At 47.2% G+C, this 21,122-nt stretch overlaps 1 protein-coding gene across 7 annotated transcripts in view; it reads left to right on the plus strand.

Annotated features, from left to right (window-relative positions):
* Positions 1–21,122, plus strand: part of DAB2IP (DAB2 interacting protein) — a 309,499-nt gene that overhangs the window by 194,623 nt on the left and 93,754 nt on the right. The window contains exon 1 of one of the 7 annotated variants that reach the window (XM_081847488.1): positions 12,078–12,348. The exons of the other annotated variants lie outside the window; for them this stretch is intronic. The gene's annotated coding sequence lies outside the window, so the exon portion shown is untranslated. Of the gene's footprint in view, positions 1–12,077; positions 12,349–21,122 lie in introns of those variants that run through there. 7 annotated transcript variants of the gene reach the window in all.

Raw genomic sequence — 21,122 nt, forward strand, 5'->3', positions numbered from 1 at the left:
GCAGGCTAGGGGGCACCAGGGGTGAGTTTATGGAAGCACAGGGGCCGGGAAAAGTTTGGGAAACCAATGGCGTAGATGTTGTAGCCAAAAGAGTTGGTTTCCCCCCCCCACCCCTTTTCCTTCTTTTACCAACCAGATAATTCCTTCCAGTAGCACCTTAAAGACCAACTAAGTTAGTTCTAAGTATGAGCTTTCGTGTGCATGCACACTTCTTCAGATACCACGAAAGCTCATACCTAGAACTAACTTAGTTGGTCTTTAAGGTGCTACTGGAAGGAATTTTTTTATTTTGTTTTGACTATGGCAGACCAACACGGCTACCCATCTGTAACTGCAACCAGATAATGTTATGTTCTTACCCCAGACTACTATTTGTACAGAAGGGGATAAGCAGTTTCAATGAAAAACCCAAAAGTTTTGTAATGTGAGTGGAATCCTTCATTTTCATTACATACAAACAAACAAACAAAATATGCATGATAAAGACTGGTTCCTTTTAGTGCCTTCAGGGTAGTGGCTTTTTTAAAAAAAGGCAACACAATGGAGGGAGAGGCGCAGGGAGAGAGATTACCCCCCTCCTTGTTTTTATTTCCCTTGCTGTGATGTGGGTTTTCTGTCATCGTGACAAGTGTAAGGAAAAATGGCTTGCAGTCTGGAATTACGAGGAAGATAATGCCTTGATCCGACTGTCAGAGAGAGAGAGAGATTAATTCTCCCGAGCAGAAGCTGGCTGTGTGTTACAGAGACTTCACACCTGTGGGAAGGATGGAACACATCCAGGGTTGGGACATGAGATTTTTATGACACAGCGAGCCGTGGCAGAGAGACGTGCTCTGGTTCATGTCCCAGTGTGAAGGCTTCACACATCAGAGAGGCAGTGGTGGTGCAGTGGTTAGAGTGTTGGACTAGGACCTGGGAGACAGCAGGGGACAAATCACCATCTGGCCACATGAAGCTGACTGGGTGTGACCTTGGAGCCACTCGCTGCCTCTCTACCTCACTGGGTTGTTGTGGGGATTAAAGGGGGGGGAGTCTTTCAAGGTACTGGAAAACTCTAAATGTATACCTGTTTGCAATCTGGATCTCCCAGCTCTGTAACTTGATATTAATGGGCAAACTGACAGCCCATGTCTGAGAGGGTTGAACGAGGGTTATAGCAGCCTCTGAGGACACAAGCAACTTATGGAACGATAACTTAATTAAAGTTCATTACATCACATTAGATATAAAAGTTGTGTTTATACTCCCACCTTTTTCTCCAATGAACTCAATGTGGCATTGCACACAGACTGGCAGAGGAACAGGAGTGTGGAGGGAGTGGACCGCCCCTGGCACCACTATTCCAGGAGGGTGCCATCGTGGTGGCCCCCCCCCGGACACGTGCCATACCCCCCCTGCACACGCCGGGCGCCATGCCCCACAGGCAGCGCATCACACCCCCAGAACGCGCGCCACCCCCCTGCGGGCGGTGTACCACGCCCCCGGGATGCATGCCCCACCCCTGCGGCAGTGTGTCACGCCCCCTGGGGGTGTCACGCCCCCCTGGGGCTCCAGCCAGGCCTCCACCTGCTCTCTGCCCCCAGTAGCGGAGCATGCAGCTTTGCCACTGTACACACACACACACACACACACACACACACACGGTAGCCAGGGTTCTGGGCGTTCCTGGCTTGCTTGCTGCTGGGCTCCTCCTGAACTCAGGGCAAGCATGCAGTTACCGGTACATGGTAGCCTCTCCTCCACTCCCTGGAGTGTCTGCCGTGAACCATCGCTGCTGTTGTGCTTCTTTGCAGGAGGAGCAGAAACTGGAATCAAGCTGGGGGTTGCCGGAAGAGGGAGGGGTGGGTGGAATGGGTCTGCTGCAGCAGGAGCATTGAGGAGGGGTGTGCTGCAAAGGGAGTGGCAGATCCCACCCTGCAAGGAGCGCGTGGCAGCAAGTTTTGACCTCTGCATGCAGTTTCCCCAAACGTTGCGCACATTCCTCCGGCTGAAGAATCTGCATCATGAAATCTGTCGAACTGCGAATTTTGAAGGCGGTTCGCTTTGCATTAAAATGTGGGCTTTAGGAGACTTAAGAACAGAAGAAAATCCTGCCGGATCAGGCCACAGGGGGCCCCATCTAGTCCAGCATCCGGTACAGCCCTCATGCCTGGCAGTCACTGATAGCTTTATCTTCCATGGATTTGTCTGATTTTCTTTTACAGCCATGACCGCCTCCTGTGGGACAGAGTTCCATAGTTTAGTTATGCACTGTGTGAATAAGTTACAGGTAGGTAGCCGTGTTAGTCTGCCGTAGTCAAAACAAAATAAAAAAAATCCTTCCAGTAGCACCTTAGAGACCAACTAAGTTTGTGATTGGTATGAGCTTTCACGTGCATGCACACTTCTTCAGATACACTGAATCAGAAGTCACCAGACCCTCATATATAGTGAGAGGGTATTACTCAGAAGGGTGGTGGGAATGGGTGATTGGCTGATAGGTGTGGTAAACCTGTTGACAACTGTTAATGACTGCAATTGGTCTTACGGGGAAAAGAAAGGGGTGAGATGGCTAAAAAATTTATCATCTATAATGAGATAAGAATCCAATGATTCACCAGTTCCCACCACCCTTCTGAGTAATACCCCTCCCCACCTTCTCACTATATATAAGGGTCTGGCGACTTCTGTTTTAGTGTACCGGAAGAAGTGTGCATGCACACGAAAGCTCATACCAATAACTAACTTAGTTGGTCTCTAAGGTGCTACTCTAAGGAGATGCGGGTGGCGCTGTGGGTTAAACCACAGAGCCTAGGACTTGCCGATCAGAAGGTCGGCGGTTCGAATCCCCGTGACGGGGTGAGCTCCCGTTGCTCGGTCCCTGCTCCTGCCAACCTAGCAGTTCAAAAGCACACAAAAAAGTGCAAGTAGATAAATAGGTACCGCTCCGGCGGGAAGGTAAACGGCATTTCTGTGCGCTGCTCTGGTTCACCAGAAGCGGCTTAGTCATGCTGGCCACATGACCCGGAAGCTGTACGCCAGCTCCCTCGGCCAATAAAGCAAGTTGAGCGCAGCAACCCAAGAGTCAGCCATGACTGGACCTAATGGTCAGGGGTCCCTTTACCTTTAAGGTGCTACTGGAAGGATTTTTATTTTTTATTTTTTATTTTGTGTGAATAAGGACTTTCTTTTGCCTGTCCTGCATCTCTGAACATTCAGCTTCATTGGGTCACAGACCTATGGCACAGATCTGTCTCTGGCTAAGAGAAGGTAGAGGGTGGCTTAGATTTCACCAGTGCCCTCCTGTAAGACAAGTTGCACAGAAGGGCAAATTGCTGAGGAGGAACCTAGTAAGGGCCCCTGCAACCAGGGACAGCAGGCTGCCACAACTGCTTCTGTCCAGAACTGCCCTAGAATTTCTGCTCTGCTCTGAGAAAATTGCACGTTTGTAGATGTCCCTTGGCAAACCTTCCTCCTTCTGGGTGCTGGATTTAGCCTGAGTGGAAGGGGCGAATCTCCCACATCACACTGACCACAGCCAGGCCTTGTAATTTCCACCCTTGCATGGAAATTTAGGCCTGCTCCCTTCTTGAAGATGAAGCTGAACTGATTTAGCAATTTGCACACATCTGGATTCCTCCTTCAAGGGCATGAGCCCAGGACAGCCTGTTCTTTGGACAGCTGGCAAATCTTGAGCAAGCTCTGTTTGAGGTATTGCCTCTAGAACCTGTTATGGAAAGAGCTCCAGATTTTGTCAAGTGGAAGCCCGGACCTCTGAACATGTGCAAAGTGTCTTCTGTCAAAGCCCCATAGGGCAAAAACACAGTGAGACACAATTTAAATTGGTGCCTTCCTGATTCATGCATAGGCTGCAACCCTAAGCCCAGTTACCTGGCCACACTGAATTCAATGGAACTTACTGTACGTCACTGAGTGGACGTGGTTAGGATTGCATTGAGTGGGGTTTGTGAAAATACTATCTCATGTTTAACCTCAGTCTCCAAGTAGGGAGAGGATCTAGGCCTTAGTTTCCTTGGCATGAAGACTGTTTACCCAGGTTTTGGTTTCCTTAGTATGAAGATCAATGGATATTGAGGGATCTTTAGGATATATAGTTTTATTTACACATATATACAACCTGAGCATAGGCTGAGGGGAGGGTGTTCATAGCACCAGCACCCCAGCAGACCTTGCTTCTCCTTTAGGTTTTCAGCGGAGCCCCAAGTCACAGCTTTGGGGTACAGCACAGAGCAAGACATACCTCTGTCTCCCCAGCTTCCAGCATCATCCAAAATACCCCTCACTGTTCTTCCTCCTAAGATGATGTGGCATCCAGCCCCGTTGAGGTGAGAAAAAGCCCACCCACTTATCTTGATGGTAACCTCTTTGGACATGTACAAGAAGGTACTTAACTGGCAATCCAAGACCATTCCCTTAAGAAAGGAACTGGTTTGGCTGGGTTCCTCATATAGATTCTACCCCACATAAACAGGATCACAGATTTGGAAGGTACCCACGGATGCCATCCAGACTGACCCCCCCCCCAAACCTATAACAATACCTTTGCATGGTGTACACATGAAAACTGTTTTGGATGCCTTGGCAGAAAGATAAGTGCAATCAATCAATAATAAATCTCATTCAACCTGTTGTAACCCCTGCTCTATGAAGCCATGCATGTTTGAATATCTCTGTGTGTATGTGTGTGTGAGTTTAGAGAAAAGACAATTAAGAGGCAACATGATAGAAATTTATAAAATTATGTGTGGGGTGGAGAAAGTGGACAGAGAAATGTTTTTCTCCCTCTCTCATAACACTCGTGGGCATTAAATGAAACAAATGTTGGAAGATTCAGGACAGATAAAGTCCTTCACCATGCAGTTAAACTCTGGAACTCCCTTCCACAGGAGGCAGTCGCGCCCACCAACTTGAACGCCTTTAAAATAGGATTGGATAGATTCATGGAGAAGAGGGTTGCCTGTGGCTCCTAGCCACAGTGGCTATGCTCTTGTCTCCACAGTCAGAGAGAGCAGTACCTGAACGCCGGAAGCCACAGGAGGGGAGATTTGCTCCGGGGTCTTGCTTGTGGCTTTTCCACTGGGGCATATGGTTGGCCACCATGAGAAGAAGATGCTGGATTAGATGGGGTCTTTGGCCTGACCCAGCAGGCTCTTCCTATGTTCCTATATCTGGGGTGATGTTTGCAGGCTGCTTTCTCTGGCCAAGTGTTTGGCAGGGAAGCAGGCTTTTGCAGCAAGCTTTAGCTCCGGTGGATGGCTTTTGCTCATGCCTTTTACACTGGTCCCTGCAGATCAGCACCTGAATTATTCAGAGCACACACTGCTAGTACTACCCGCAGTGTGATGGAAAGCGCACAGAGCTCAAGGCCAACCCGGGGGGGGAGGGGGCACACTGCTGCCTGTAGCTTTCCACAGCCCCTTCTGCTTTCAGCTATATTGGGTAGACAATTCGTTGCACAATCCCTGCTTCCCAAAGGCAGTTGGAGGTTTCAAGCAGCCTCTTCCAATCTCAGAAAACCTCCTTCTTGTGGGGTGTAACTACTTATTTACAGACTTGGGGCTGCCACCCTTGCTTGTGATGCCACCCTCTGCCTGCCCACTTGCCCCCCAACAACCCCTCCTTGCCTCCTTGCCAACCCTCCCCACTTCCTTTACAGCTTCCCAACCCCAACCCCACCCCTCAAATGTCCTTCAAGCTCCCATCATGTCCTTGCAGCTCCTCTGTGTCCTTCCACCCCTGCTTAATTCAAATCACTCTTTAAAAACCTGCCTTCTCTCTTCCGCCCCATTCCCTGAGTTCATGCAACCTCTTTCGGGTTTTTTTTTTTAAAATCTTGTGAAACAAATAAACAAGCACAAATCCAGGACTGAGATGTGGTGCTACAGATTGTCCAATGGGGGCTGCATGATGACAGCCTTCCATATTTATGTACTTAGGAAGGTACAGTAGCCGAGAAGATGGGGGCAGGCAGAACCTGCAGAGGGCCAGTCCTTTTAAAGCTGCACCACTTCCTCAAAACAAAAACAAAACAAAACCCAGTGTCCTTGGACAACCCCCCTCCACTAGTTTTAAGATCATTTGACACGCCCCCAAACCCCTGCAATGCACTAGACCAAGGGTAGCCAATATGTTGTCCTCCATATGCTGCTAGACTACAGCAACTATCATCCCTAACCACTGGCCATGCTAAGGGGGGCTGATGGGAACTGTAGTCCACCTAACACCTGGAAGGCACTGCACTGGTCACCCCGATCTAGATGGGATGAAACAGCTTCCTGTGTTCCTCAGCCTTGGGAATTGGGCAGGGACTGTGCAGAGAGTAGCGCCTTTGAGCATTTACAAAGAGTCTCCCCTATCCCTGAACTAGTAACTCATTCCTCTGGAATTAAAGGAAATTACATCCTATACGGTATAAATCTATATAAGCTGTGTCCTTTGTAGCCAGGAGTGCCTTTAACCAGCTATGGCTGTTCCTGGACAGGCATTTGGTAACATCTGCACTGCTGCACTGCACTCTGCGTGGGGCTGCCCTTGGGTCTGGTTCTGAGGCTCCAGTGACTGCAGAGTGCGGTGGCCAGATTGCTGGTGGGGTCACCTGGCCGACAATGTGTGGCACCCTTGCTGAGGCATCTGCACTGGCTGCCCATCTGCTACTGAGCCAGGGTCAAGGCCCTTGTATTAATTCACAAAGCCCTGGACAACTTGGGTCCAGGGTACCTAGGACCCTTATATCCCAGCTTGAGCACTCAGATCATCAGCAGGAGCATCGTTGGTCATTACCTCAATTGGTGAGGCTAACTTGTCAACAACAAGAAACCGAGCCTTTGATGTCTATCAGCCCAGCCCTGTGGAACACTCTGCCACAACAACAACAACAACAACAACAACAATTTATTTATACCCCACCCATCCAGCTGGGTTTCCCCAGCCACTCTGGGCGGCTCCCAACAGAATATTAAAAACGATAAAACATCAAACATTAAAAACTTCCCTAAACAGGGCTGCCTTCAGATGTCTTCTAAAAGTCAGATAGCTGTTTATTTCCTTGACATCTGATGGGAGGGCATTCCACAGGGCTGGCGCCACTACCGAGAAGGCCCTCTGCCTGGTTTCCTGCAACCTCACTTCTCGCAGGGAGGGAACCGCCAGAAGGCCCCGAGTGTCCTGGACCACTAGACATTCAGCAGTTGCCAACTTTGGTGCCAACTTTTAAACACCTTTTGGAAATGGTTATAATTGGCTGTAACTTACGTCTGTTGTAAATATATATATATGATTTTAATTGCATGGTTTTATGTTTGGATATTTACAGCATAGCATTATATGAATATTTTTATAAATGAATGAATGAATGGAACCACTTTTGTGTTGGCCTGCACCTCTTGTTTTAGTTAGAAGATATACCCAGGGGGTGTGTGGGTGTGGGTGTGAATGCATCTGATTGTGAGCACATCATCAAGTGGTTGTAATGTTTTGTTTTCTGGCTTTCCTCGCACAATACAAAAAATCTGTGAATGCTTGGATGTGGCTGATTCATCCAAACAGCTGTCTCCATCCCCGCCCACCTTCTTATTCATCTTTTGCCTATCCACAATGAGATCCAGGGAGCTCCTGAAGCTGCAAAATGAATGGGGGGCACATCCCTTTGATTTAAAGGCTTTGTTTATGAAGTGGGAAGGGGTGGGGTGGGGAGAACGGAGACCCCGACCCCTCAACCAGCGAAAAAATTGTCCTTTGCTCTGAAACTGAGAGGCTCTCTCCAGACCAGACACAAGATGCAACCTATAATCAGGGCTTGGGTGGTGACTAATCTCCATCCACTCTGAAAATGTCCAATTATTAACAGATGAGGATGATAATACAGCGGGGTAGTGTTGATTTGGTTTGTTTTATTTAAAAAGGTCATCCGGCTGAAATGTACAGGCAGCCTTTGACTGTTCCCTTAATTTTTAAAATAAAACAACAACATGTGCTCTCTCATCTGCATCCCTTTTGACTGCAGCAAGGGGGAAGGTGCTTCATTGACATGATTTGGTGGGTCTGAAAGAAATAATTCTAGACAGTTGCAAAAGGCCTGTGTGAGGCAGCCTTCCTCGACTGCCTTCTGTTTTCCTCGGGGATTATTTTTGGGACTTGGGATGGCATGGCAGGGTGTGGTCGGTTTGTGGGGAAGGCTCATGGAATGGATCGTCCTTTCCACCCACCAACCTATTCCCCAACCTTTCAGTTTTTCTGTTTTGCGATATGCAGGACATCAGGAGTGTGAGGGGAGGAATTTGGTTAAGGACACAGCTTTCTTTATCTTGTTGGCATCCAACTGTCTCGAGAAGCAATGGAGTGTGTCTCTGGGAGTGAAGCCAAACTGCTGTGTTAGCAGCAACCAAGTGACCTACCAGGGGCACAAGTCTGGGCAGCGTGTCTGGAGGTCCTGGGCTGCGCAGACAACAAGACCATCCTTTTGGCCACATTGATGTGGTGCAAAGGAAAGCAGAGCAAGACGTTTGGCACCAGCTTGGCACCTGCCGGAAGGAGGCATACAAGGTGCCATCTTGGGGACTCTGCTCCAGATTTGTGTATAATAATAATAATAATAATAATAATAATAATAATAATTTATTATTATTTATACCCCGCCCATCTGGCTGGTCTTCCCTGCCACTCTGGGTGGCTTCCAACAAAATAATAAAATACAATGGTACCCCGGGTTACATACGCTTCAGGTTACATACGCTTCAGGTTACAGACTCTGCTAACCCAGAAATAGTACCTCGGGTGAAGAACTTTGCTTCAGGACGAGAACAGAAATCGTGCTCCGGCAGCGCGGCAGCAGGAGGCCCCATGAGCTAAAGTGGTTCTTCAGGTTAAGAACAGTTTCAGGTTAAGAACGGACCTCCAGAACGAATTAAGTATTTAACCCGAGGTACCACTGTACCGTAATGCATCAAACATTGAAAGCTTCCCTTCTCCCAAAGATGTCCTGCAAAGCAGCAGAGGTTGAGGACCAGTTTTTTCCTTCTTCTAGATGGGCTCCCTTCCCAAGTGGACGATCTCCATCCACCTGTCTCCAAATTTTGTGATGAGGCTGAAGGAGGGCATGCAGCAGAGCCGGGGAAGTGTGTAGCCTGGAAAGATTTTGCAAGGGCCAGCCAGATAGAGATTCCCCACTGCTGGTTTCGGGAAAATCACACCAAATGTGAGGTATATCATACAGAGAAGCAACTGCTACCCTCCCTCCTGGGAAGGTTCAGCAGTGCTCTTAGCAGCCTCCCATTATCATTTCACGCAGGTTCGTGCCTCACACAGCACCACCAAACACCAACTCACCGCTTCCTGCCTGAGCACCTTATCTCAAGATTTTAAGCTGGGCCTGCTTCCCAAAAGCTCATCTCCCCCACCTCAGTCGTTTTTGTTGAAGCAAGGTATGCAGCCCAGCAGGTGCCAGGAGCTGCCTCCCACAGGAACACTCCATGGCACCAGCGGTAACTATTCTCTGTAAACTCTTCGTTTCCAAGAGTACTTTCCAAAGATAATCTTCTCCACTCCATTCAGCAGGTGCGGTCTGGAGGTGAAGGGTGGGGTGGAGAGGTAATAAAAGTCTTGAGAAGCCAGGGGGTACTTCCAAAACGGTGCGCACTTAAGAATATAAGAACACAGGAAGAGCCCTGAGGCTGGATCAGGCCAATGGTCCGTCAAGTCCAGCATCCTCTTCTCAGTGTGGCCAGCCAGGTGTGTCAATGGGAAACCCACAAGCAGAACCTGAACATAGGAGCAATCTCCCCTCCTGTGTTTTCTAACAGCTAGTATATCTCTGTCAATTTCTGTCTATTGGTGAGGGAGTCCACCTCCACAAACAAAATCCTTTTTTTAGAAAAATGGGGCAGGGTGTGTTTGTGTTGAAACCCTACCACCGAGGCTGCTGTGTTCTATATCTGCCACTCTCAGCCACTTCACAGATGCCACGATGCCTCGCCCCCTCGGTTTTCCTTCCGGCAATCTGCTCTCACCAGTTGCCAATTAATTGCATATTGGTGTCTGCTCTCTTCCAGCAGTCTCGATAAACACAAGGAAGGCAGAATTTGAACAAACTCAGTCCTGACTGCTGCGGGGAGGGGGGGTGGGGTCTGTTGGCAGGCAGAATGAAAATCTGTCATTGTCTCGGGCATGTTATCTGCTTGCTTTTGAAAGCAGACTTGTGGGGAAGGGGATGGGCAGAAGTGCTTTGCTGTTTCACTCCAGAGATGGTAAAGGATGCTGAGCCCCCAAGTGTTGCTGTGTTCTTGTCTTCTTCTTCTTCTAAAGTGTTCGATACGTTAATCTTTATTGTCATTGTCCCATACAGAACAACGAAATTGAAAAATCTACATAAAACATTCAAAACCCAACAAGCCTGCTATCCCAGCTATCCCAGCCTGGTTAGCCCCCTAAAAACTCTGATACCCCATTTTAAAATACAGTGGTACCTCGGGTTAAGTACTTAATTCGTTCCAGAGGTCTGTTCTTAACCTGAAAGTGTTCTTAACCTGAAGCACCACTTTAGCTAATGGGGCCTCCTGCTACTGCTGTGCTGCCAGAGCACGATTTCTGTTCTCATCCTGAAGCAAAGTTCTTAACTTGAAGCACTATTTCTGGGTTAGCGGAGTCTGTAACCTGAAGCGTATGTAACCCAAGGTACCACTGTACAATATACTCCCATAGAGACTCCTTACACTGCGTTTAAAACCAAAATCACATTTGGTTAGAAGCTGTTTCTCAGGCGGCTAGTCCTAGTCTTTATAACCCTGTACCTTCTTCCAGAAGGCAGAAGCTGAAAGAGATCATTTCCAGGGTGCGCACTATCCTGCACTATTTCTGTAGGTTTCTTATGACACCTGGAAGCATAGATTTGATCCAAGGTGGGAAGAGTGCACCCAATTATTCAGGGTGGAAAAAGGCTTTTGTTGCTGGACTGCCCTTCAAGTCAAACACACACACACACACACATATATGCCAATTCTGTTTGTTTCAGAACGTATTTTTGTTATGAGGGACTTCTTTGTGCAGCGTGAAAAAATGTTGGAAGATTAAGGACAGATAAAGTCCTTTGGCATGCAGCATGTAGTTAAACTATGGAACTCACTACCACAAGAGGCAGTGATGGCCACATCTGTGGACAGCTTTAAAAGAGGACTGGAAAGTCGGTAGAGCATGAGACTCTTAATCTTGGGGTCATGGGTTCGAGCTCCACGTTGGGCAAAAGGAGGTTGGACTAGATGACCCCCATGGTCCCTCCCAACTCCACAGTTCTATGATTATTTTAAGCACCTGTAAGCATTGCCTCCCCCTCCCTGATTTGTTCTGGCAATAATTGAGTCCCCAAATACTGTATTTTCTAACAAGGCCAATGGACAATACAGTGCAGGCTATTGGCAACCAACCTCAGACCATCAGATTTAGACAGAGATTCCCTTGCAGACTGGAGCTTCAAAGGCTCGTGGAAGCCTCTAAGGAGCCACAGACCTGCCAATCTCTCTGTGCTGGGGAAGAAGGCTAGTTTAAGAGGGGATGCTGTATAATCTGTCTGAAATCCGCCCATAAGGACCTGAGAAAGCCACAGCCTCTCTGCTTGGGTCAGGTATTTTACCATCTCCCCAGTAGTCACTTCCCTTTATGGAGAGAACATACGATCTTGCTAATACGGTATCCTGCACCCTAGGCTGGGCTTTGGCAAGATGTGCCAGCCGGTTTAGATGTGGCTTTGCACAGTGGCCTCTGGATAACAAAATCTGTTTGAACTTGGCCCTGTAGACCACCGGCAACCAGGTCAAAGCCAAGAGAAGGGCGTCTCTAAGCATCTCCAAAAACCCTCTCGATCCAGACTTTGCTGTTGCTCAAGCCGCTGGGAAAGCAGAAAGAGGCGAGAGTCTATTCGGTGTGCGATCAGTTCGGCGCGAGGGGAAGCCGCACCGTAGTTTTGAGTACATGCACGATCTGTTCTCTCCTCCTATTTCCCGATTCCCAAAGGAAGGGAAGCGAGGAGGAGGGCGGGCCGGCAGCGCAAGCGAGGGGCCGGGCCGGGCCGGGTCGGGCTCGCCTTTGTCTCCTCCCTTCCCGCGGAACGAGCCATCCGAGGGAAGGAGGCTGGATTGCGCCCGGGCTGAGTCCGCCTTTGCTGCTGCTGCTAGGTCGAACCCCCGGGAGGATTGGGGCCTGGAACAGAAGGAAGAGGAGCAGCGCCCGCTCCACTCCACTCCCCGAGCCGAGGCAGGCTGGGGAGCGATGGTGGCCAGCGCCAGACACTGCTCTGTGGGGCTTTCGGCGTGGCGCCTCCTCCTCCGAGGAGACCCGCAAGTGGCGGAGACGGCTGCCAAGGTAGGGGCGCTGCGACACGGCCGGATCAAATGAACGCCCGCCTCGTTTGTTCATGAGCAAGCCCCTCGGGGGTTCTGGTTGCAAGCGCGATTCAGAGCTTGTAATGGGGAGATGGCTCAGCGGCGATCGTGCGCTTCCTTCCATCGGGAATCAGGCCCAGGGAAGGCGGCGGCGCTGGCTCTGCCCGGCGGCAAGGCGTCCTGGCAGCAAGCTCTCTTGCACGCAGGGGGGGGGGGGACTTGCTCCAGAGTAAATGGGCGTTGGCATGCTAGAATCAGGTGCGGGCTTGCTCGGGAGCAACAACCGGTGCAGCGCGGGATGGCGCGCTTCGCAGCGGCGGCAGATGTTGCACGCGCTTCCTCCTGAGGGAACACTCCCGCTCCGTGGGATGCAGCGGGGTGGTCGCCTACTCCTGAGTAAACGTAGTTCCTGGAGTGGTTGTTTGTGACATGGGGCAGGGCCGTTTTTAGGTTTGATGAGGCCCTAAGCTCCTGAAGGTAATGGGGCCCTTTATATGTCCAGCTGTCCTTTGTCAACAACGAATGGTCGCTGTTTTTGGTGTTGAATATATGCTATATGGTAATTGATGGACCTAATAGGTATCTCAGGCCGTTTGCACGTAACAAAATGTGTATTTTATCAAAGTAATTGTTGAACTGAAATACAATTAAGAAGAAGTATATTAATAGTGAATCTGGGGGGCCAAGAGAGTGGGGCCCTAAGCTATAGCTTGTTTAGCTTATACATAAATCCAGCACTGGATGGGCTCAGGGGGTCCCTTTTATATCCTCACAACAATCCAGTGAGGTAGCCCCCCCCCAAAAGCCCCAGCCCACTATCAGCTCCTTGTTTGAGCAGTAATAGCATATTTGCATAGCTCAACATTTGACACCAGACTTCTCCAACGTGGTTCCCTCCAGATGTTTCAGACTGTGGCTGTGTTCATACCCTCTTACTTCATTTCCCCTCCATTCCCCTACCTCTCAATTCCTGCATTATAGCTTAGCTTTCCCTAGGACACAGAAGCACCTTTTTGGAATGCCTGCCAAATAATGTGCAAGTTTAGCTCTCTTTGAGCCAGTGGTGGTGCAGTGGTTAAAGGGTTGGACTAGGAACTGGGAGGTTCAAGTGGGGGCTCAGCCCTGGAGCTCACTGGGTGACCTTGGGCCAGGCACAGCCTTCCAGCCTGACCCCCCTCTCAGTCTTAGAAACTGATATATGAAAGCTAGGAGCTGAATGGCACATTAAACCTAGGTTGTTGTGCACAGCAACGGAATGTCTAGGCGTCGTTTTTTAATAACAAGAATACTAAGCTGAAAATGAATGAACTGCAGCTAGAATCTTACGATCATTTTTCACATGGTCTAGTCCTCATCTGAAGAATGCAAAAAACAAAGTCATGCTACCCCTCCCAACTGCCCCCCCCCCAATATTCTTAAGAGGATCTCTTCTTCATTCTTCAGAGAATGGCTGGAAGTGGGGAGGCAGAAAAAAGATCATCTTTATTTCCACTCTGCAGACAAGCCCTGGATTCTCCCTAAAAACTCCTTTCCTTCATATAAATAGATATTTTTGGCACCACAGTTAACACATATTAAAGGCCTACACAACTGATGGCAGAGACACCACCTTGAGTGTCCAGTTTGCAAACCTAGGACTTAAGTGTCCTTCAAAGGTCCCACTCCAAAATTTGTTTTGATTTTAAGCATCACTGTGAGAGTCTGAGGTAGATAACACTTTAACATGCACTACTTAAACCAGTGATGGTCAAACTTGGCCCTCCAGCTGTTTTGGGACTACAACTCCCATCATCCCTAGCTAACAGGACCAGTGGTCAGGGATGATGGGAATTGTAGTCCCAAAACAGCTGGAGGGCCAAGTTTGGCCATCACTGACTTAAACCTTCAAAAACTAACTGGCTTGTATATTTCAAATTAAAAGCACATTATATATTAAAAGTACATTAAACAAGGTAACTAAAACCTAAACAAAACATGTTGGGTTGAAAAGAAAAGAAAGTTTTCAGGCCCCCAATCCATGCACATTTTACTTGTGAGGAAGCCCCATTGAACTTGGTTGGGATTTACTCCGAGTATCAGTGGCAATTTTAATCTGAAATCTTAGGCACAGTATTGCACCCAGAGCTCAGAAACTGCTCACATTTATTAAATTCCCTTTTTGCAAAACGTGCCTTGAACAATGGGAGTTTCAAACACTGCCTACCTCAGAGTTGTTGTGAGGGTTTAAAGATGGGGAGACAGAGAACTATGTTCACTATCTTGAGCTCCTTGGAAGGAAAGGTGGGATAAAAGTGCAAGAAATAACTAAATAAATTTCTGTATTGTTTGCAAATGGATATTTTTTTCTGGAAGCAAATGACAGAAATAAATGAGCGGTAAACTTGCGCAGTATTCCAGTTCAGAAAGTGGTTTTCACGTCACGTGTAAGCTTCAAATCTAACTTGGAAAATTAACAGGGAAACATCTGGAAAATGGAGGAAACTACCATGTGAATTCAGCTTGTAACTCCCACAGCCAGCATGAAGGCTGAGGAAGGCTGTTCTAGCCATTACACCACACTGCTTACTTTACTTGTAACCAGTGCAAGGAGTTCTGTGCAGGCTGTTTGGGAGCTTGGGCTGGAATGCAGTTTTGGAAAGAGGAAACAACTTCTCTGTGTTTGAAGTTGCTGCTGGTTATTCCACCCGTCTTTGGCCGTCCTCCCTCAGTGACTTTCTTTGTAAATTGCCAAACTGGGATTGGCAAGGGTTCAAACCCCCACTTAGCTATGATGGGCCAACCTCACAGGGTTGCTGGGTGGATAAAAGTGGGGTTCGAGAAGCATGCATGCTGCCCAGATAGGGCATATCATTTTACGGGAATAAAATGCAAGTGATTAGTCTTAACAATATATTTTTGGGCGTGAGGAATTCAAATCTGCTATTATTTTTGTGATTGGACAACATTTACGGTAACTTGGCAAGTCTACGTCTGATGAGGAAACACATAAACTGCTTTCAGAAAACCAAATAATTTTTATTTTACCACCTGAAAATTTCATTTCATTTCACTTTTAATCAGTTTACTGCCTTTCTATATTACTATGCACAAGGCAGTTTACAAGCTGAAGAAATAACAAAGATCACACACCTTATAACAATCTGATTCAATACAAAAAGCCATAATAACATAACTTTAAAATAAACAATGTATCAGAAAAGTAATATTCAATAATCCATTAGAATATAATAGTACACATTAAAATTTAATATCAGCAAATAATAATTAAACAGAAATTCGCTCTTAATAAATAATTACTAAACTATAATCAATAAAAATAACAGCAATTCACAATGCTTAAAATACCACAATGCATATAAAACCATGTAAAAAGATCAAATGGAGAAACAACAACACACAACGTATAAAATGCTAAATGGTAATGATAAAGGATAATAAATTATTGTTGTTGTTGTTGTTATTATAACTGCAAGTACTTGGCAGTCGTTTTTAATGATTTCTTTGCAGTTTTATACACAATTTACTTACCAAGCGAAACTAAATTATATTAATTTAACCAAAATATCTTTTGAATTCCCAAGTCATGTTGCAACTTTTTAGCATCTCTCATTTTTGTAGTTCGAAAGTTGAAAAATTCAACACGCCTGCGAAAGGTGCAAATCCCTGCATTTGTGTAACAAACAAAACAATGGTGCCCTGAAATGGCTAGGCTGAGACTACCTCGAGAAAGTTGCCCCGAATGTTCAATGAAGATTTGAACCCAGAAGATTTGAACCCTAATGCTTCACACTGGCCTTGATAATGCAACAAAGCACTGCAGACCCTCCCCCCCAAAAGGGGGGTGTAGCCGGGGGGAGGGCTGTGACTCCGGGGTAGGGCACCTGCTTTGCATGCAGAAGGTCCCGGGTTCAGCTTCCCACCTCTCCAGTCCAGGTGGGGTTAGGAGAGCCACTGCCAGTCTGGGCAGCCAATACTGAGTTGGGTGGAATGGTGTAAGGCTTCGGACATTAAACCACCTTGTATTAAGGGACACAAGGACTAGAATGGTGCTTAATTTTTTAAGGAGCAGGCTAAAACTTAATATCTGAGCACCTGCTCTGTTTGCTGAAGGTCACAAGCTCAATTCCCATGCCACCCTAGCACCTCCCCACACCTGGTAGGGCTGGGAAAGCTGCCACCCTGGAGCGCTGCTACTGATCAGTGTTGACCCTGCTAAGCTCAATGGATCAGGGGCTGACTTGTTTATGAGGCAACCTCCCTTGGTTCTTAATATTATATTAAAAAGCAGACCATTTTGTTAGCATCGCTCATGAGCTGGGAAATGTCCCTAGGCGCTGAGCGTTGAAACAAAATGCGGTCATCTTGCCATGTCTCTGTCTCTCGCTCTCCTGGCTGCTGCTATGGAAAGAAGGTGGATGTTCCGTTCCTTACCCTTTTTTTTCCCACTTTCGCTTCTTAATTATTCCAGGCTGGTGAGAAACTGAGCTAGATGATAAGAGAACTAACCAGATTTCCAGCAGCTGCTGAGATAACCACTCTGGCTTCTAGTCTTTGCTTTGAAAGTTTGTGGTGGGAAAGTGGAGGAGACGCTTCCTGCCTTCTGAGGTGTCAATTTGTTGACATGCTTCTGTTATTCCTCCTGTTTCTTGGCTCAGTGTACAAAGCAAGCAGCCAGAAAATCAGAGGATGTGAATTTCTTTTTTTTAAAAAGGGAGGAAAAGCGAGAGTCAGCCAGCTGCTCTCCCCCCCCCTCAAACCCCCCCCCAATTGCAAGCATCACAGACTTGGATAAAAGTGACACAGCTTTTATTAGAATTTTACAAGTCAGTTCAGTGTCTTGTGATGCTCTGGGTAAGACCTTCAAAACCTTGCTGGTTTGATGCTGGAATCTTCAGAGTGACCCCGTGAAGGGGGGGGGGAACTGTGCTTGTTATACCCATTTGGCAGAAGGAATGATGCTTATCTTAGGCCTTTGGGGTCCATGCATGGCTGAGGGAAGGCTATCATTGCCCCCCTGTATGCTTCCTAGTCCCCCCCCCAAAAAAAATTCCATAATGTCCCATTCATGCTCAGTCCTAAGGAACTCTCCTTGTAGCTTAACTCTCCTTGTAGTTATGAACTATCTCTATAGAGATATATAGTACTTTTCCGAGCACAATTCAAAGTGTCAGTGCTGACCTTTAAAGCCCTAAATGGCTTCGGTCCAGTACAGTGGAACCTCTGGATGTGAACGGGATCTGTTCCGGAGCCCCGTTCGCATCCTGAAGCGAACACAACCCGTGTCTGTGCGTGTGCCCAGGTTGCGATTTGCTGCTTCCGCGCATGCGCGTATGTCATTTTGAGCGTCTGCGTGAGCGGCGAAACCCGGAAGTAAGTGCTGCGGAGTGCAACCCGAAAATGCTCAACCCGAAGCATATTTAACCCGAGGTATGACTGTATACCTGAGGTCCAGCGCTGAGGGCCTTCTGGTGGTTCCCTCACTGCGAGAAGCGAAGTTACAGGGAACCAGGCAGAGGGCCTTCTCGGTGGTGGCACCTGCCCTGTGGAATGCCCTCCCACCAGATGTCCATGAGAACAACAACTACCAGACTTTTAGAAGACATCTGAAGGCAGCCCTGTTCAGGGAAGATTTTAATGTTTGATGCATTACTGTATTTTAGTATTTTGTTGGAAGCTGCTCAGAGTGGCTGGAGAAGCCCAGCCAGATCGGCAGAGTATAAATAAATAATAATAATAATAATAATAATAATAATAATAATAATTTAGATAGTTTCTGCACTGATTCCTGCATTGCTGGAGGGTGTTGGACTAGATGACCCTTGGAGATCCCTCCCAACTCTACGATTCTTTGAGATCTTACTTTATAGGCTATGTTTTACAGCAGGCTTTGCCACCCTGGGTACAGGAACTTCTGCCTATAAAAATTTGGTAGCTCTGTGTCAAACAGGCACAAGTGTTATCTACATGGGGATTCTTTTGTATGTAAAAAGCAAACTGTGTGCTTGTTTGTTTGTGTGTGTGGTTTCTGTCAGGTTTGGTGACTGCCTTTTCTTTGGTAGGCTGCTATGATTACAGTATTTACTTGGCATGCAAAATTTAACTGACCTGGCCAGCTTGGCAAGGAAGCTCTTTTACTGTTTGCAGATTATTATTGCACAGGCTGCTCCACAGCCCTCCTGCTCCTCCTCCTCCCAGCATTCCTTGAAGCAAACAGCACAAGATTCATGTGTGTGTTTCTGCCTTCACAGGTGCTCACTTGAGGCTCATAGGCAACACCTTGCCTAAAATCAGCTTGTGGATGGTGGCAAGGATAGCAATGCTGTTTGGAGAATTGCAGACGATTTACATGCATTATCTTCGTAGGCTTAGCTCGACCCAGGCCAATAACCTGCTTGTATTGTCAGCCTTAGTCCTGAGTCATATGAAGTCATAGTAGAGAGCGTCTCTGAGCCTCTGCAGAGTGTACATTGTGTGGCAAGTGTCAGCTGCATGCATGCATGGCAGACTAGCAGTACAGTGGTACCTCAGGTTAAGTACTTAATTCGTTCCGGAGGTCCGTACTTAACCTGAAACTGTTCTTAACCTGAAGCACCACTTTAGCTAATGGGGCCTCCTGCTCTTGCCGCGCCGCCGGAGCACAATTTCTGTTCTCATCCTGAAGCAAAGTTCTTAACCTGAAGCACTATTTCTCGGTTAACCGAGTCTGTAACCTGAAGCGTATGTAACCCGAGGTACCACTGTAAGTGTTTCCCTGGGTCACAACTTGCTAGCATTGCAGGGGTTTGGGCTAAATCAGGAGTCAGCAAACTTTATCAGCAGGGGGCCGGTCTGCTGTCCCTCAGACCTTGTGGGGGAATGGACTTTATTATTTTATGCGGAAATGAACAAATTCCTATGCCCCACAAATAACCCAGAGATGCATTTTAAATAAAAGGACACATTCTACTCATGTAAAATTACACGCTGATTCCTGGACCGCCCACAGGCCAGATTGAGAAGGTGATTGGGCAGGATCCGGCCCCTGGGCCTTAGTTTGCCTACCCATGGACTAAATCAATGTTTCTTAACCTTGGGTCCTATAATCCCTGACCACTAGTCCTGCTAGCTAGGGACGATGGGAGTTGTAGTCCAACATCAGCTGGGGACCCAAGTTTGAGACTAAATAAATCCTCTGGGTCAGTTCTGTGGTTTTGTGATTATATAAACCTGCAAACTCCATTCAGAAGCTAAGTTTATTGAGCTCAATACTTTCGTATTCCAGAAATAAGAAGCTGAAGGATGGGTGGGGGTGTGACTCAGGCTGTGGGTGGAGTTGTGTACACTATGCTTTAAAAATAGTTTAATAATCTGCAGCCTGGCAGTCCATCTTCCAAGACAGGTGAGCAAAAGAAGATTCTGTTGTCCCAGGTCAGTGGTCCATTGAGTTCAGCACCCTGTTTTCACACTGGCCAAGCAGATGCCCATTATGGGAAACCAGGGAGCAGAAAATAAGCACAATAGAAACATTTCTCCCCTTCTGTGGTTTCCAGCAACTATTCAGAACTTATTGTCCGTTAAGATTGCATTAGGGTTCTGGTAACGGGCAAGATTACCAGATGGCATCAGAAGAAAACATATTATGTCCTTCAGGTATGTTGAAGATCTAGATGTGTAGAATATCTGATGCTGATTGAAGCAAAGGGAGAATCTCAAAGGGAGAGAACGATTTCCAAATCAGGATGGCAGTTCCACAGATTGAGTAGTTGAGGAATGAACTATTGCATGATTGCTGATTATGTCCAACCAAGAGGGGCACTTTAGGATGAACTTCAGCGTAATCTAAACCAGAGAAGACTTGGGCTAATGATCATCTGATAAATGGATTTTTTAAAAAAAATCAAATGATTTCTGACCCTTTCAATATAGCTTATTTAGCATAGGGGATGGAATGGGCTGACTGAATATGCCTACTTTTCTCCCCTGTTCTGTTGGCAGAAGAGCTGTGCTACTTTAAATGGCTTAAATAAAAGTGGGTTTTTTAACAAAATAATAAGAAGAAGCATTTCTTCCTCTGACTGTCAGAGCAGAGCAAACATGGCTAGTAGCCACTCTTCGCCTTCCCCCACCCCCATGAATTGTCTCAGTCCCCTTTTTAAAATAATCCAGGTTGGTAGCCCCCACTGCCTCCTGCTGGAGGGAGTTACGCAGTTGGACTTTGCACTGTGTGAAAAAGGACTTTCTCTTATCTGTCCTTCCAGCATTCAGCTCCATCGGATGCCCAGGAGTTCTAGCATTACGAAAGAGACAGGGAAACTTCTCTCTGTGTGCTTTCCCCATGCTGTGCATCGTTTATTATAAACTCCAATCATGTCTCCTCTTACTCTCCTTTCCTCTAAAGTAAAAGGTCCTAACCACTGCAACCTTTCTTCATTTGGGAATCGCTCCATCTCCTCGATCATCTTTGGCTGCCCTTTTCTGAAACCTTTCCAGCGCCAGCATATCCCTTTTTGACCCTGTGACGTGCACAAGTGAGGCAGATTTGTATGTTCCTTATTGTAAGCTCCTTGTTCTGTGGCATCTGAGATTCCACCAGGCTCTGCCCACACACCTAAGCACCAGCTCCTGTTTGTGGTTTCCAACATTAGAGCATTGGTCAAGGAGTTGCGACGCCCACTTTCCAATCCTTGCTCTGTTCTGAAGCTCAGGGAAGACCAGGCCATTCAGTCACTCTTAGCCTAACTCTACCTTGCAGAGTAGTTGCACAAATAATTTTGA

Source organism: Podarcis erhardii, assembly GCF_964252035.2.
Source record: "Podarcis erhardii genome assembly, chromosome: Z".
Taxonomy (NCBI): domain Eukaryota; kingdom Metazoa; phylum Chordata; class Lepidosauria; order Squamata; family Lacertidae; genus Podarcis; species Podarcis erhardii.